The sequence below is a fragment of the Gekko japonicus genome, unplaced genomic scaffold, assembly GCF_001447785.1.
Source record: "Gekko japonicus isolate JY-2015 unplaced genomic scaffold, Gekko_japonicus_V1.1 scaffold93, whole genome shotgun sequence".
Classification (NCBI taxonomy): domain Eukaryota; kingdom Metazoa; phylum Chordata; class Lepidosauria; order Squamata; family Gekkonidae; genus Gekko; species Gekko japonicus.
In genome coordinates, this window is record NW_015160838.1 from 601,924 (window position 1) to 619,415 (window position 17,492).

At 43.6% G+C, this 17,492-nt stretch overlaps 1 pseudogene; it reads right to left on the reverse strand.

The window, feature by feature from the left end:
• Positions 1–340: 340 nt before the first annotated feature.
• Positions 341–1,795, reverse strand: LOC107116522 (annotated as a pseudogene).
• Between the last annotated feature and the right edge of the window lie 15,697 nt (positions 1,796–17,492).

Genomic DNA, 17,492 nt, shown 5'->3' on the forward strand with positions numbered 1-17,492 from the left:
AAGCCAGCAGCTACCCACATCGGCTGACCTTAGTTCCTGATTAGATTTGTTCTGTGCGTTCTTGCTCTAGAACCTTGAGAGGACCTCGGTTCTCTCTGTGGCCTCCCAACCCCCATTTAGAAAGCACAAGCCTGTGTCTGAGGAGCAGAACTTGCACCCAGAGCCTGTTTAGACTACAACTCTTGAGTCCGCTCTGCAGGCTTCCTCGTGCTCAGCTTTTCCAGCACTGCAAGAGGAGTTAAAGGAGGGCTCTGCTCTTGACCATATAGGAGGGTTTGGAGGAAGGGGGGGCCTGTTTATTTAGTGCAGGTGTTGTGTGCTCCGGAGGGCCAAGCGGCACTCAGTCGTCCTCCAATCCGCCATAGTGACAGACGGCGTCATAGTCCAGGGTCAGCAGTCTGTCCTCATCCCGCTGCAGCTGCACCAGCACGCAGCCCTGGTCCTTGCTGCGACGCAGGATGCGGCCAGGTGGGCCAGCATGCTCCCCCAGCACCACCATCACCCAGTCGGAGTCACCTCGGGGAATCACGGTCTCCAGCATGGACTCTTGGATCCCATCCAGGATCCGACCCTCTTCTGTTCGGCAGACACAAGTATCCGGCTTCAGGACATCCTCGATGACCACTTTTGTATTGTAGTATTTCCCCCCCTTGTAGAGTTTATCCACAAAGCGGACTCGTAGATCTCGTCGCAACCAGTGGGGCCCTTTGAAGGAGGAATGGCCGCTGGTACCCGTCTTGCTGTGTTTTCCCGAACATTCGTCTCTTTCAGCCTCTGGGGGATGCTTCCTCTTTTTGCTTCTCTCCTCTTTTCTGTCTGGGGCAGCCCCGCTCTCCCGGTCGTGTTGGGCCCCGTTCCTCTGGTCCGCCTCTTTCTCTTTGTGGGCCTTGCTGAGGCGACTGAGGTCTTTGGCAAACTTATCGTATTCCTTCTGGGTCACCAGGCAGACTCTGTGCTGGCTCAGGGTCACGATCTTGCCCCCGATGGCCAGTTTCACCATGATGCCAGCGTTATCGGCATCTGTGCCTTCGATCTTTCCATAGAGCTCCTTGTGGGGCCCGGCCTCTATGAAGACGGCGCCTCCCGCCACCAATCCCAACGGCTCCTCTTTGCTCTTGGACTGCTCCTCGCCCGGCTTCGGGGGGCGCTGGGGGCGGGAAGGCTGCAGATCCTGGGCTGCTGAGCGGTCCGCTCCGAGGCCCAGACCCTGCTTGAAAGTGCGCCCGATGCCCTCGCCCGCCTTCCAGCCCATGCCTTTCAACATGGCAATACCGTAGGCGTCAACTGGCACGTCTTTGTAATCAGCCTCCGTCGATGATTCTGGACGGAGGCTGACGTTCATTTTCTCTCCGTCCTCATAGCCGTCGGGGACACGATTCTGCATGAGGAGGGGGATGGCAAACGCGGGGTCGATCTTGCTGCTGCTCTCCCATTGCTCCTGCGTCTTCTTGGATTCCTCAATGAGCTCTCTGACGGCCTGGGCTTCGACCCCATTACTCCCGTCTGGGTCTGGGAGCGAGGCCGGATCCGCCACCTTCTTCCATTGGCTCTTCTGAATCAGGGGGATCACGAGCTCTTTGGGCTGTGGGGCTGGCTGGACACTTTGTAATTCCCGCCCCTCAACGGCACGAAGGAAATCGGTCTCCAGTTTCTCTTCTCCCCCATCTTGTCCCGTCACGGCGAGAAGCCTCCTCCTCCCGGTTGTCCGGGTGAAGCTGAACGACACCGGGGCAGCCGAAGCTCCCACGGCCTTCTTCTCAACACTCTCTGTTTCGGCTGCCGCAGTTTCCGCCATCCTTTTTCGTGTCTTTTCCATCCGTATTCCACCCCCAACTTCCGTCTGTGCCATTCAGGGGAATTCTAGGAAATGCAGTGCTGACGCCCTGCTCTCCAGATTGGGTTTTAGACACCGGTGAAAGCAAAACCACTACAGTTCCCAGAGAGCATCACAGAATAAGCATCGTGTTCTCCCATCAAATCAGAAAGTACTATAGCTTGCAGGCGACTTTGCGATTCAGCGCAAGCGCAGTCCTTTTTTTTTCTCATTTAAATTTTTTATTGATTTTAACGTATTATAACAAACAAATCTTGTGTCAAAGATGTATAGCAATGAAACACAATAATACACAATATTGAAGTTGTAAGTGAACAATAGTTAAACTTCTTGAGTAAGAAGTATGTAGTATAGAACAGTATAAAACGATGTCATTTATCATAGTAAAAATATGAGATTTACTGAGAGAGGAGTTAGGTGCAATCATAGTAACAATCTCTCATACTTAACAAAATACCTTGTAGGAGATACCTTTGGTGAGCATGCAAACTGTATCAGAGATTATTAATAGGAAGACTCAGATCCATTTCAGGTACTCTTTCCATGTCGGAGGTATGTATTCAACTTCCGAAAGATAAGACAGGATTGGAAACCATTTGGCACTGAACGTCTTGGTTGAGTATTTATTCGAGTCATTATTGGTTTTATCTGTTATGCTCTCTAAGACATATTGGTCCCATAATTTTCCGAACCATGTCTGGATATTTGGAGCATTTTTGACTTTCCACATTGAGGCAATAGAGACCCTGGCGGCATATAGCATTGTTTCCATTGTGGTTCTGTAGTGATGATGATTAATTTGATCTGGCCAAATCTCTAGCAGTAAGGTTTCAGGGTCTAGTGTAAGTTTAATGCCTAAAATCTGTTGTATCTTGAGTATTATTTCTTCCCAGAAGCTTTTTATTTTTGTACACTGCCACCAGCAGTGAGCAAAAGTCCCCAGTTCATCACAACCCTTCCAGCATTTTGGTGAATAAGTAGGCAATATGTGAGATAACGTTGTAGGTGTCAAATACCACCTCGTGATAAGTTTTAATTTTTGGATTTCGACTGCATATGAGCGCGGTTTGCTAAAAGAGGGTTTCCAGATCTCCATCCAGATTTTTTCATCTAACTGTTTAGAGCAATCTTTTTGCCAGGTTGTTTGGTAGGATAAGATGTCAGATTCGTGAATTTTGAGCAGGACTTTATAAATGGCTGAAATCATACCCTTATTTTGTTGATTATAGTTTTTAATTATGATCTCAAATTCTGTTAAAGGTTTTGAAACGACTTCTTTCAGTTTTAGTTGACTGACCACATGTTGCAACTGCAAGTACAGGAACCAAGGAATCTTTTGCCCTGTTGTTCTTTCCAGATCTATTTTGGAGCGAAGTCAATCTATTTTGACTACATTGCAGTACCTGGACAGGTCAGCCTCTCTCCACCTCTTCCGGAACTCCGGGTGAGTGTTATTTTTGAACCAGTTTTGTGATGTGTAAATTGAAAATCTTGAAATTGGCGGGAGAAGCTTGTGTCTAATTTTAACCCAGTATTTTAATGATGTGTAAAGAAAATTATTCTTTAGTGCAGACTTAATTGCATTTGGTTTGCTATCCCATAAAAGTGAGTTGATTTCATTTGGGTCTGCTGGATCATAAAATATATATACCCATTTTGGCGTTGAGGATGTTCTTTGAAATCGTATTACATTAGCTAGTAGTGTGGCCTTATAATATGTAATAAGATCCGGAAGACCATAACCTCCATGAATCTTAAGTCTTTTCAAAACTTTGTGACCTATACGTGGTTTTTTGTTGTTCCACAAAAATTTACGTAATGTAGCCTGCCATTTGTTTAAATCGGTTTGAGGAATATGGATTGGTAATGCTCTAAATAAGAAAAGGAATTTGGGAAGGATAAACGCCTTTATAAGGTGAAATCTTTCCAGCCAAGTGAGGTTTAATTTGGTCCAATTTTGTATATCCTTTTGGGTTTTTGTGTGTACATCAAAGTGGTTACATTTGAGTAAATTGGATTTTTCTAAGGTTAAGTTTATGCCAAGATAGTGAAGAGTCTTTGTGGCCCAACTAAATTTGTATTGGCTTTTAATAGTGTCCTGTATATCTTTTGGTAGACATATAGGTAGGATTTGTGATTTAGAGTCATTTATGCCTAATCCAGAAATTTTCTTAAAGGATTGCAGTAAGGACATCAGAGCTGGGAGAGATTTAATAGGATCTGAGATATATAACAGCATATCGTCCGCGAAAAGCGAGAGTTTATGCTCAGTGTGATGTACTGAGATCCCTGAGATGTTAGCGTTCATCCTAATAGCATGTGCCAGCGGCTCCACTACTATCGCGAATAACAGTGGGGATAAGGGACATCCCTGTCTAGTGCCTTTGCCCAAATTAATTGGTTCAGAAAGGGTACCATTCACTTTGATTCTGGTGGTGGGGTGTGCGTATAAACTTTTCACAGCTCTAATAAATTTGGGACCAAAGTTCATGTTTTGCAGGGTTGTAAACAAGTATTGGAAATTGACCGTGTCGAACGCCTTTTCCACATCTAGCGTGAGAAAGGCTGCTGGGGTTTTTGTGTTGTTACAGTGTTGTAGTATTTGTAAGGTACGGAAAGTGTTGTCTGAGAGATCTCTTTGGGGTATGAATCCCACCTGATCGCTGTAAATATAATCAGGTATAAATTTATTTATTCTCTTGGCCATAATTGAGGAGAAAATTTTTAAGTCCTGATTGAGGAGAGAAATGGGGCAGTATGAACTAGGTAGTAGGAGATCTCTGCCTTTTTTGGGTATGACCACTGTTTCCGCCTGGTTCCAGGATGGGGGAATGGTTCCTGTTTCTAGAATGTGGTTAAACATTGTCACTAATGGTTTGACAAGACTTGGGGCAAAGACCTTGTAAAATTCACTTGGATATCCATCTGGGCCTGGTGTTTTGTTTAGTTTGAGTTGTTTGATAGAGTCCAATACTTCTTGCTCTGAGACATCGTCATCTAAAAATTTCTTGTGTATCTCCGTCAATTTGCTATGTATGGGAAAGTTGGTGGACTCTTTTGGGAAAGTGGCTGGGTCATTAGGTGTATTGGTATACAGTTGAGTGTAATATTCCTGGAAACTATGAGCGATTTTTTCTGTTTGAGAAACTACTTCACCTTCTTTTGTTTTGATGGATTGTATTTGTTTGGATAGCGTTTGTTCCTGTACTTTATGTGCTAGGAGTTTGAGTGTGCGTGAGGATTTGACCCAATATTTCTGTTTTGTATAAAGAAGGTCTTCTTTATTTTGTTTGTCTCTAGTAAAGCTAGGTTTCTGCGTTCAGCCTGTAAGAGTTTAAGTGTATGTGTTGATCTAGTTTGTTTATGTAGTCTGTCCAAAGTTTTAATTTTATTCAGCGTTTCCAATTCTAACTGTTGTCTTCTTTTTTTTAGGTGTGTGGAAGTCGAAATAATGGAGCCTCGAAGGACTGGTTTTAAAGCATCCCATATCATATTTGGGGAAACATCAGTGTTTGTGTTGTCATCAAAGTAATTTTTAATATCTTGTTCAATCTGTTCTTTCATTAGCGGGTCTTTTAATAAAGAAGTATTTAAGTTCCAATGTCTGTGTGTTTTGTTTTCTACATAATGTCTGAGGGTGCATTCTAGCCAATCATGATCTGACCACCTAAATGGTTCGATGACTGCTTCTGTTGCCTGTCCCACTAATGAATGTGATAATAGAATCAAGTCTATTCTTGTGTGGATGTTATGTCTCATTGAATAGTATGTAAAGTCTTTTTCACCTGGATGCAAAAGACGCCATATATCTGTAAGGCCGTGTTCTTTCAGTATGGATTCCAATTGTGTGAACCTTGTTGGCAATCGGGATAGAGATGGAGAGAGGTGTGACCTGTCCAAAATGTTGTCGGCAATGTAATTAAAATCGCCCCCCAAGATGATATCTCCTTCAGCAAAGACTTTCAGCTTATTCAGTGTCATGCGAATAAAATTTATCTGTCCTTCGTTTGGGACATATATAGTGGCGATGGTTGTCTTTCTGTTTTCTAGCAAACCCTTTATAAAAAGATATCTTCCAGAAGAGTCGACAAGTTTATTTTCCATCTGAAAACGTATGGTGTTTGATATAAGGATTGCCACCCCTTTCGATTTTGAGCTCCCTGGGGCTAGGAATTGGGCTTGAAATTTTTGAGATCTAAAAATTAGATTCTCTTCTTTTTTGATATGGGTCTCTTGTAATAGTATAATGTCAGATTTTGTTTTTAGGATGCTAGATAAGACTCTCCGTCTTTTGACAGGGTGGTTCAAGCCTCTAACATTAGAAGACATAATTTTGAAGTTCGAATTCATATTGGTGACGTTCAGTACAGAATGGTAACCTTACCTTGATGAGGGTGTACGCTTTTGAATCTGAAGAATTTAGATAGTAGTTCCACTCAGATAGGACCTGGTCTTAGGCTATTAGTAGGACGATTGTGTCGATCTTTGGTGCAATGTATATAGATGAAGAATCTGAGTAAAGTCAGATAGGAAAGTTAGTTGTAAAAATTAATAACAATAATACTAATAATAATAATACTAATAATAGTTATAATCCACACGCTTTGTTGGATATTGTATGTGGGTGATCAGATCCTCCTATAAGGATTTGTTAAATATAGGTATTCACAATTTTGCTGAATCAACGAAGGTGTGATTGTGGTGTAATACCCACTTAGAATCACCTGCAGGAAACACAATAAAAACATGTTATGACGGTGTTGCCTTGCAAATTGGTTTGGTGCAAGGTAATCACTCACTAAAGTTTTCTAATAAATTGATATAACAATCCAGTCAAGAATTGGATGCAAAGAGCAATAGAAGAGTTAATTATTTACAAAATGTTGAGCTATTATCCTTATTTCCCCCTCCTTTTTTCCTTTTGATATGATTTTAACTAATGTTAATACCAATAATAATGTGTTGCAGTGAAGTCAATACAGTAGTTCAATTACTTCAAGGCTGTTAAATTCTAGTAGGTCTCTTAGAGTGAGATAAAAGTAGTGGTACAGTACCAAAATATTAAGAGAACCAGTAAGCAAAGAAGAAAAAAAGTTAACGTCAAAAGTAGTAGGTGCTCTCTGGGCTCTCACTCTTTGGAGCTAGAAGTGAGAGGTTGGGGTATATTCCTTCTTTAAGGGACCCCAACACCTGTATCAGAGAGTAAAAAGTAAATGATGTTTATATTCAAATTGATGTTATATTAATATATCTATGCTGTTCTTATATTCTTTTCTTTTGTTTTGTAACTATAAAACTAATAGAACTTCCCCCCTTCCCTCCCTCGATCCCCCATATTGATTAGAAGTAACAATTCATTAACAACCTTAAAATTCATTACTGAAGAAGCATAAAAACAAGTGCACTATAAACATTAAATATTTGATTTGGTGAAAAGTAAACGATCTTCCGCTAAGTAACCTATTGCTGTATGTATGGCTATTTATAAACGTGGCTGGCTAATTAAAATAACTGCTGCCTGCATTTAACACTTGCAGAAGAAGGTACATCCAGAGTTGTTCAGGACAATGAACATGGAGAGGCGACTTCTTATATTTTCTTTCAGCTTGGGAAGTAAGAATTGTTTAAAGTTTTTCCAGGGATAAGAGAAATAAAGAGTATCTTCACGACGCTGCAGTTTTAGTTCTGAGCTGGCACGTTACTCGGAGTCGGACGGCTGCTGCGGCGGCGTTTCCGAATATGGGCGCTTGTTCGATTGTCTGCTGAAGTCCATCGGGGTTTCTATGTTTAGCATATGAAGGATCCTTGTTCCTTCTTTCACATCATTAATTCTATATTGCTTGCCTTTGATCGAGAATTGGAGTGTGAGCGGGTTGATCCAGATGTATTTGATATCAGCCTCTAAGAGAGATGTGGTCACAGGTTTTAGTTCTCTCCGTTTCAGAAGCGCTTCACGCGGGAGATCAGGGAAGACTTCGATTTTCTGGCCCAGATACGTAAGATGTCCATTTTTTCTCGCAAAAATCAGTATTTTTTTCCTAAATCTGCTGTCATTGAGCGTTATCATGATGTCTCGCGCTGGACGAGATTTCAATAATGAGGTGGGTCCCAGCCGGAATGCTTTTGTTATTAGCGGGGATATGTCGTCAGCGGTACCAATTATTTGAGACAGCCAAGTTGAAATATGGAAAGCAAGATCTCCGGTTTTTTCGATGTCTTCTCCCAGGCCTCTTAGTTTCAGGTTGTTCTGTCGTGCGGATAGATCTAATTTCAAAGTACGTTCGGCAAGTACCTCGTCTGTTAATTTGAGGTTTTTGATCTCTTCATGATTTGTGACGCTGTTTCGCATAGCCCCTTCGGCCGTGTGCTGAGTTTCTTTTAAATTCCTTTCAGTGTTTTCCAGTCTGTCATATAATGGTTTAAACATCGTTGTGATGTGCTCAGTAAAGGTCTTCTCAATCTTTATTAAAGCTGCAGTCAGGTCGGCCGACGTGACTGGGGTTGGCATTTCAGCGGCAGGGTTATCCGTCGCCATTTTGGGTGAGCACTCGGCTCGCAGGCCTGAGAATTGCGAGAGAGTTTGTGCCTCTGTCTCGGTACTTAGCTTTTTTAATTTCTTTGGATTCTGAGTAGAGTCGCTTCTGGCGTTCGTCTCCATAAATTTGATAGTGCGATTGATCGTTAAGGTCGGTGTTCGGATCGATGGGAGGTAGGGTTTGCAGGAGAAGATTAACTAGGCAGCCATCTTCTTTTTCCCGCCACCGGAAGTCCAAGCGCAGTCCTGAATGTGATCTTTCAGGACGACTGTAGCTGTACCCAGACTGGGCGAAGTAACAGTCCATCCCACTTTTACCATGCCTGAATTAAATTTCAATTTATTTATCTTTCATTATGGACTTTTCAACATGCTCAATTTATTCTTAATTTTCATGGACTCAGAGTTCGAAGGAACCTTCGGAGTTGATCCACAAACACTGGAATCACTTTGGTCACAGTTCTTCCACATGTCTGCTCTCCCTCTGCATTTTCACAGTTGTGGAATCAGTTTATTTTCTTCCATGTGTACCTTAAATAGTCAGCATTTTTAAGGCAGGAAGCTATCATAATTGGTGGCATACCCCCCTTTATTTTTTAAAAATTTTTTTTTGCACATGCTTATATCAATATACTGATATCATGGCTGCATTTTTATAAAATGCACTGAAATATTCATATATTGAACTACTGCTGTAATGGTAGGTCAAGCAGCTTCTCTGTATAGGAGTTGGCTTAAAAGTTGGAAACTCTACCATAGCTTTTCATTAAAGGTGACAGTTGCCAGGAGCCTACTACATGTAGGAGGGAAGAGTATAGATAAGTAGTTTTCACTCTCATCTCCCTTCAGCTTAAAGCAGGGGTCCCCAACTTTTCTGAGCCTGCAGGTGCCTCTAGAATGTTGAGGGGGGGGCACTACCACAAAAGGCTGTTGCAGGAGGCAGAACTAATAACAAAATGAACAGGAAGGGATGGGGATTTGGAATATAAACAAAAAATGCCCGGCAAGGGGAAGAATAAAACACACAAACTCAAGAGAAGGGAGATGGGGAAAATAAAATACAAACCCCCAAAAAGAAGCCCCCCCAGGACACACACACACACACACACAAAGCCAAGGGGTTGAAAAAGGGAAATAAAACACACAAATATGCAGAGACCAACCAGGGGGAGTGCAGTTTTGCCCCCTGCCCATCATTCATTTTCTTTAGGTGTTGCTTTCAGTGATTGGGGTGCTGTTTCTTCTTAAGGGCTCCCTACTTCCATGCTGCAGTTAATTGGGGGTACCACACCATCTACCCCAGGCTCCCTCTGGGGTAGGCACCATAGTGCCTGTGGACATCACATTGGGTTACTTTGACTTAAAGGATCAGGAAATGTCAGAAGAATATGTAAATGTCTGGTACCTGGTATCTCATTTCTGGTATCTCATTTTTAAAAGTTTGCATGATAACAAGCACCCGTCGTCTTGTCCATGATTATTAGTCTCTTATTAATCAACTAGCCTGCTACCCGTGCTTCGCTACAGTATTTAAGTTCTGTAAATCCAGTTATAATACTGATGTGAAATTTGAAATGTGACATTTGTTGTAGGAATTCTAACAGAGAAGATTGTAGTGTAAGAAATGAAGTGAGACATACGTACTTTACTGAAGGACCTCTCTTGAAGGACCTCTCTCTAGACCACATTGGTGGTTCTGCCCTCAGATGCTAGGATCACCAGGCTGCTTGGTGAGCTCACTCTGGAGCAGGCCACATAGAACTGTCCATTTAAGAAGCAGTCGTCTGTTAAGTCAACTCCTGCTACCTTCCACAAAAGAGTTGGCCTCTCTACTTGTATTCCTGGATTGTTTTGCTCATATGGAGACTGTGTTGTTCTGAGCACCTCAGGGTGATCTTGCTGGTACTTGGCCTGTGCAGCTCAGTGCACTGCAGGAGTACTACCGTGTTTCCCCGAAAATAAGACACTGTTTTATATTTATTTTTTCTCAAGAAGACACACTAGGGCTTATACCACAAATGCATAGAAATCCTGCTAGGGCTTATTTTTGGGGTAGGTCTTATTTTCGGGAAAACAGGGTATGTGCAAATGTCTTTGCTGCATTCCTAAGTTGCCTCCTCCTTGTAGAGTTGGTGTATCTGGCTCAACGTTTGCCAGGAGCTTTCTTGGGGGCAGTAAGAGGTGAGAGGTGTGAGGGGGAGTTGGTGTGAGGGAGTAGTGATGTAGAGGACATTTCTACAGGTTCATGAGGGAGGCACGTATTGAAATGGCTCCTAGAAATGTCCTTGACTATCTCCCCATAAACATTCATACCCTGGCCCTGCTCCTACACCTGACAGATACCGGCCTGTTTGGTGTTGGGGGGGATTGTATTTAAAGGCATCTCCTGCTGAGCAAACCTCCCCGGCAGCTGTAAGCATCCCACCTCCTCTCCTACACCTGACAGGCAGCTGCCTGTCCAGTGTAGGACGGGGAGGGGGGAAGAGTATTAGAAGCCACTGTGGAGGCAGGGCTGGCAGGATCACTAAGGCGTTACTGCTGGGGCAGGCTCCCTCGTGGCTTTAAGCACCCTGCAACCGCTGCTGCACTTGACAGACAACCGCCTGTTAGGTGTAGGAGGTGGGGGGAGTGAGTTGGAAGCCACCACACCTCCTCTCCTACACCTGACAGGCAACTGCCTGTCCAGTATAGGAGGGGGAGGGGGAGGAGTATTAGAAGCCTCGGTGGAGGTGGGGCTGCACCTGATAGACAACCAGCTGTTAGGTGTAGGAGGTGGGGGGAGTGTGTTGGAAGCTATCAGAGAGGCTGAGCCAGCAGCTTTGCTTCACCTCACAGGTGGTTGTCGGCCACTCCTGATTTCCTCAACTGTCATTAGCTCTGTGCAGTCCCCTGTAGCTATTGGTTTTTTTAACCTCAGAACACTGAGCTCTGCAGCTGACCAATCAGAGAGTAGGGGGTGCAGAGAGGCAGCTGCCTGTTAGCTGCATAGGAATCAATGGGGGGAGCACATTTCCCCCCTTTTGACCCACTTAGGGGTCAAATTTTTAAAAACCCCTTCTTAGTGAGCACGTACGCCATGGTATTAGCGGTTTCCCTGAATTTGGTGTCTCTAGATCCAGCGGTTTGGCCTGGGCGTTGATTTTATGGTGAGGGGACTTTATTTTATATATATAGAAGGGGATTTCCATTCCTCTAACCACTAGGTAAAATGAAATTTACATCTGTGCTTGAGTACCTATGGTTTATATTTTAAATTTATTTTAATGTTGTTTATATTGGAATTTTAAATGTATATTTATACTCATGTTGTTAGCTGCTCTGAACCCGTCACGGCAGGGAGGGCGAGATATAAATTTAATAAATAAATAAATAAAATTTAAGAATGTAAACCTGTGTTTACTTATACTGGCGTAAACCTCAGTGCGGCTTGTAAGTAATTGTAAGTAATTGCTATTACTTACAAATATTCAGAGCATCAGTCTGCATGAGATTGGCGATAGTACGAAGTAACTGGTAGCAATGTCACTTCATGTAGAGAAGCAGATGATAGTTGAATTTACCATGCTATGAATGAGTTTCACCCACTAACTCTGCAGATTACTGTTGAAGGTAGAATAGCGGACCAGGCTGTTTTCTTCCTTGGTCAGTGGGCAATCTTACACACCATACTGCCCCCATCCCCACTCTCTCCTACCTCCTAGAATTGTGAGACTGCTGGCTGGGAAGGAGAACACATTAACAACCCTGCAGTCAGGTTATTCCAGCTTTTGCCTTTCAAGAAGCACCTACCCCATCTGGGTACTTGGCGATTCTAACCCCATGCATGCTGTCATAGTGTGTGTGATCTAGGCATACACAATCCCTCGACCCAACCTGGAAAACTATTTCCTTGGTTAGCCATCTGGCAAATGTCATAAAGCACATAATAATCCAGCTCCGTTCCATAAAAATCTACCAGTTCTTAATTTTAAAAAATGTACTATTTAGCTTGCATTAGACCCAACAAACAAGGGAAGTCTCTTTACGTTATTAAACTATACACACGGCACTGTCTTGAAAATACCACTCTTGCAGCCAGATATAACATTTCTGAGTACTGTGTCTGTGTGCATGCAAGGGGTTGTCATTCCTCACTGTCTGGATATTATTTCTCCTTGCCTTCAGCAGCATCTCTGATCTTTCGAAAAAACAGGAGAATTTTGTGTGACAAAATGTAATATCATGGAACTGGAACCTGCATATGAGTGTGTTGCAGAGCCATAACTAGCTAATTTTGTGCCCACAGCAAGATTATAAAATTTCTCCCCCTATACTTTCATAGTAGTTACTTTGGTAGAAAGGTAAATAGAAAGATAACAAGAGTAATGATAACACAACATTTATTTTAGTCTTGATAAAAAAAATTTCTGCACCCATCAGCTTTATGCACCCGAGGCAAGTGCTCCACTTGCCTTGCTCTTGTTACAGATCTGGTGTGTTGGGAACAGTCCACACACATACACACACACACACAAACACACATAGACGTATATGTATATATATACACATACATATATATACATATATATATGTATGTATGTATATGTTTATATATTTAAAAAAGAATTGCCTACAGGACAAATAAGTAGGCAGTGTTCTTTATTTCTGAGAAATTAAAAACAAATAGTGAATGTACAGAAAAAATACACACAGAATATGTATTGACAATCTATACCAGCGACCCCAGCCTTTTTGAGCTTGCAGAAACCTTTGGAATTCTGACACAGGGTGGTATACACAACCACAAAATGGCTGCCAGGGAGGAAGGGCCAATTACAGAACATCAGGGAGTAAGGTTATACAGAACCTTAATAACTTTTTAACATTTCAGACAGAAGCTCTACATAACAAAATGCCTTTTTAAATGTATTGTTTTAAATAATTTTCCTGCTTATATACAGCTTACCTTTGGTCACCCAGTGACTTACCGTGATTCGGCGGGGGACACATACGTCTTCCCAGGAGCATTCCCGCACGGGCAACAGACACGCCGCACCATGCTGTCGCCCAGAAGTGACGCCGGGCGACGCTCTGGCAATGGGGCTAGAAACTCAATGGTACCATCGAGTTTTCAGCACCATTGTCAGAGCGTCTCCCAGCATCACTTCCTGGTGACGGCATCGTGCGTTACAGGGAGGAATGTTCTGGCCGGGGAGCATGTGTCCCCCGCTGAATCGCAGTAAGTACTTGGGAGCCTTACCCAGTGAAGATCCTTGTGCTGTGGAGGCAGCTGCTGAAGCAATTTTTTAAAAAACCTGCATAGCCTATTAGATCTTTAGTGGCCTGTTAGAAGCACTGCTGGGCAAAAGTCCCACCTGGCACTGCCAACTTTCTAAAAGTGCTTGGTGGGTACCAGGAAAGGTGTCAACAGGTGCCATGGAGAGTTTGTATAGCTCCAGCTCAGGTTTTAATCCACCCAAGTTTTCATAGGTCCATTATCATAAGAGATTATTTCAATAAATATGAGGCCAGTTCTTCAATAAAAATGGAACAGACCTCATTCACCAAATCATCAGGCTCTAGATTTTTCCCAGTTCTCACACTTTTTTATTCCTAAATTAATTTCCACATCGATAAACTTTTCTATAAATTGCTAGTGTTCATCTGAGATATGTGGTGTCTTAACTTCGCTACCACCCCGAAATTAGCGGCCAATAACTAGCCTCACTCTTGGGAGGGAGGGGCTGATCCCAGGGGTACAGGCACTGCAGTGCTTCCTCCTGGCCTTCCACCCTGAGGCTGCTGCACCATGCCTGGGGGAACCTTTCCTAGCAACAGCATCAGGGCCGTAGAGGCCCACTGCCAGTCCTTGCTGCTCAGCCCTTGTCCAGGTGAATCTGGAGCCTCGTCACATCCTCTGAGCCAGTCAATGTCTGTGTTCAGATGGGCAGTTCAATCTGCTGTTGCCCTGCCTCTAATTTAGCCAGGTTATTTTGTCATGATCAGACCACACCCCTTGCATTCTTCAAAGCACTTTTATGTGATCAGATGGCAGCAGGCAGGGAGGCAGTTTGCCCTTGGAGCATGCCCACAAGCACTGATCAGCCTGCTGGAATATGTAGTTCATGGGGCTGTCGGCCATTTTTTAAGAAGGTTTGCCCTCTGAGCATACACTCAAGCACTTGCTGAGACTGCTTGGATATGGAGTTCACTGTTGTCCTCCCTCTAATCTTTTCAATTTACCCCTTCCCCCAAGGACAAAAAAATGTTTTCTTTGAGAATTTTTAAAAATAAAACAACGTTTTGAGCAGCCCGTTGGGGTGTGTGAGAGAGAAAGGTTCCTATATGCAGTTATGTGCTCCTCGCTAATTAGTAAAACAAAATGGCGGCTGGAAAACAAGACACCAGTCAGACCTGCCTGATGGCTTGGGTGCACAACAGAGTGATCAGACAACAGGAAGTCCATTTTGGAACCAGCTCAGATCAACAGGACCAGACTTTCTGAGGTATCAAAGAAGCACACAGCAAAGGGGGGTGAGGACTCAAACGACTGCGTCACGACAGACAGATGTTGCTGTCTGATCATGCACTTTAAATCCATAAGGGAACAGCAGCAGCAATGGATGAAACTGCCTGTCTGAACGCAGCCAATATCTATATATCTAATTCCCAAAGGATGGGTTTGTGTGGATACTTATTTCTGCCAACAGAGGGCTCACTCTCCCTCAACAGCTTTTCCCTACATAGTCAGTAGACTTCCTGAGTCTGCATAAAAATCCAAAGAGTAAAAAAATCCCTTCAGGGAGGGTTGAATCCCCCCCAATACCTTTTGAAATGGCCTCTGCAGGGATCTAACTCCAGACATCAACAGTGAGAGATTAGAACGTTCATCAGCAGCCACCCTATGAAAGCCAGTGTGATGTAACAGTTAGAGCTTCAGATTAGGGTCTGTGAGACCCAGGTTCAGATCCCCATCTTGCAGTGCAAGCTGACTGGGTGAGTTTAGACCAGCCACATACTTTCAGCCTAGCCAAACTCACAGGGTTGTTGTGCAGAGAAAAAGGAGGAGAGAATAATGTAAGCTGCTTTGGTCCCCAGTGTGGAGAAAGACTGTAATTTTCCTAGGTAGAGGCTGTGGGGGAGAGGTGCGGATACAAAAAGCTGAAAAGAGAGAGGCAGATAAAGGTAGGTTGGCTGTTGTGTGGGAAGGAAATTGTGTTGCCAACTCCAGGTTGGGAAATTCCTGGACATTTGAGGGGTGGAGCCTGGGGAGGGTGGGATTTGATGAGGGGAGGAACTACAGACCAGTATAATGCCATAGACTCCACCCTCCAAATGATACATGGAGGAGAGAGAGAGAGAAAGGTGGGCCGAAGGGAGAAAGAGTAGGTAGGGGGAGACAGGAGGAAGCAAAGGTGTGAGGAATAGGATGACCATCCTGCAAATTTCTTTCTTGCGGGTCCCCACTTGTGTATTTGCTAAGAGCCAAGCAAGATGTTTGTCAGGTTGTTTCCATAGTTGATCACAGTCTTGCTGCTCTACCTGCATCACTTAATTTTAACCTTTTTCCAGCATATCTAACTCATTTATAACTTTCTCTGCTTTTATTTTTCGAACATGATTATTTTATTTCTCACTTCATTTCACACTTTATTACATTTGTAAAAACATTTACAAAAGCTTAAAAAGCCTCCCAGACCTACTAAAATGAATTTCACCTGTTTCACTGATCTCAAAGTACTGACATATTTCCATTTTCAGCTTTGATGCTACTTTAGCCTATAGTAACAGAGAAGTATTCATCCATTTTAGTTTATAAAATTGATCTTATTTATCTTGAAGTCAACTAAGACAGGTGCACATCTGCAAATATCATTAGGCCTATCCTGGAATCCCTTAACAGGTTTATTGACCTAAACGAGGAAAATCTATAATCCATATGTGACAAAGGCTTCTTAGCATGTGAAAAAATCTATATAGTCTTTCTGATATGGGAAAAAATGTTGACGACATCTCAAGGATAAATTTTCTTCAGCTATGCCAGTAATTTTGGTGAGGACTAAATTACTATGACTTTTCCTCATTTGAAGTGCCCAACTGAGAATCAGATAGAGTGTTCCAGAACACTTATGGTACTCCCACTGATTGTGCTTCCACTCTGGGGGCTGTCATTCCAGGCTCAGAGCAGATCTGTTTTGCATTTTTGTTTGCTGTAATGTAGTTCAACTGAGCCCATGCAAGTTAATTGGCATTCCTAGCTCTTATTATACCTAACCAGCCTTCAGGCATCTTCTTTTGTTCCCAATGGGCATTCTTATTTCTCCTTTTAGTACATCCCTATAACTCATGACCATTACAGCCAAAAACTTTCAGTGGCCTAGGAGTCCCCAGTCTCTCGTCCAGGGCCTCTATAAAGTCCCTGCCCTTAGCGTTGCCCTTCCCCAGCTACACTGCCCGGCTCTTGGCAGGGATACACAGTTCCGCGGGAGAACGGAGAAACCCTAACGTTAACCCGGGCGGGGCAGCAGGCACCTCCTATCGAGCCTCGGAAGGCAGGAAACGGCAAGAGGCAGATCCTCCCTGACCTGCTGCAGTGGTGATTCTGGCTCCACAAAAAAAGGCAACGTTCCTTGCAGTCATTAAGGGGGGAAAAACGGCTTCAACCTTTGCCTCTTATTGCTGGTGCGTGGTAGCGCAGCAGTATAAACCCCGTTCAGTGGGTCTGACGGTTTATTTTCCTGGGATTTCATTTCGGGGAGGGGAAATTGGAGAGACAGGAAAAGAGAAAAGGTCCGCCATATTTCTCCCTTTACCACGCCCGAAGAGCTGAGCCATTGAAATCAGTTTGGCTGCATATTGTCTATGCACCACAGGCTGTGCTTTGCTCTACCCACCCCCGTTCCTTACAGTAAAGGCAAGGCGGAACCGAGAAAGGGAGCGCTCGCTCTCCCTGGTTGTTGCCGCCTTCGAAGACCAAAAAGAGAAAAGCCACCTTCTTTATCCCCAAGCCGGGGAAGTTCATTTCCAATTCCAAGAAGATCTTGAAAGCGGAGCTAGCGCTTTCCCAGAGGCACCAGGAAAGGCCTCCGCTCCCGCCCCCTCCTCCGGTGGAGAATATTGGGCTGCCTTCAGTCCAGGGTGGGG